Source organism: Sander lucioperca, chromosome 14 (genome assembly GCF_008315115.2).
Source record: "Sander lucioperca isolate FBNREF2018 chromosome 14, SLUC_FBN_1.2, whole genome shotgun sequence".
In the NCBI taxonomy this organism is placed as follows: domain Eukaryota; kingdom Metazoa; phylum Chordata; class Actinopteri; order Perciformes; family Percidae; genus Sander; species Sander lucioperca.
This window is the reverse complement of record NC_050186.1, coordinates 5,981,795-5,982,190: the sequence shown is the minus strand read 5'-3', so window position 1 is coordinate 5,982,190 and position 396 is coordinate 5,981,795.

Below are 396 nucleotides of genomic sequence, written 5' to 3'. Positions count from 1 at the left end.
TCTCTCTAAATATTCAGACGTTTCTCTCTAAATATTCAGCGTTTCTCTCTAAATATTCAGACGTTTCTCTCTAAATATTCAGACGTTTCTCTCTAATTATTCAGCGTTTCTCTCTAAATATTCAGCGTTTCTCTCTAAATATTCAGCGTTTCTCTCTAAATATTCAGCATTTCTCTCTAATTATTCAGCGTTTCTCTCTAAATATTCAGACGTTTCTCTCTAAATATTCAGCATTTCTCTCTAAATATTCAGACGTTTCTCTCTAAATATTCAGCGTTTCTCTCTAAATATTCAGACGTTTCTCTCTAAATATTCAGCGTTTCTCTCTAAATATTCAGACGTTTCTCTCTAAATATTCAGACGTTTCTCTCTAAATATTCAGACGTTTCTCTCTAA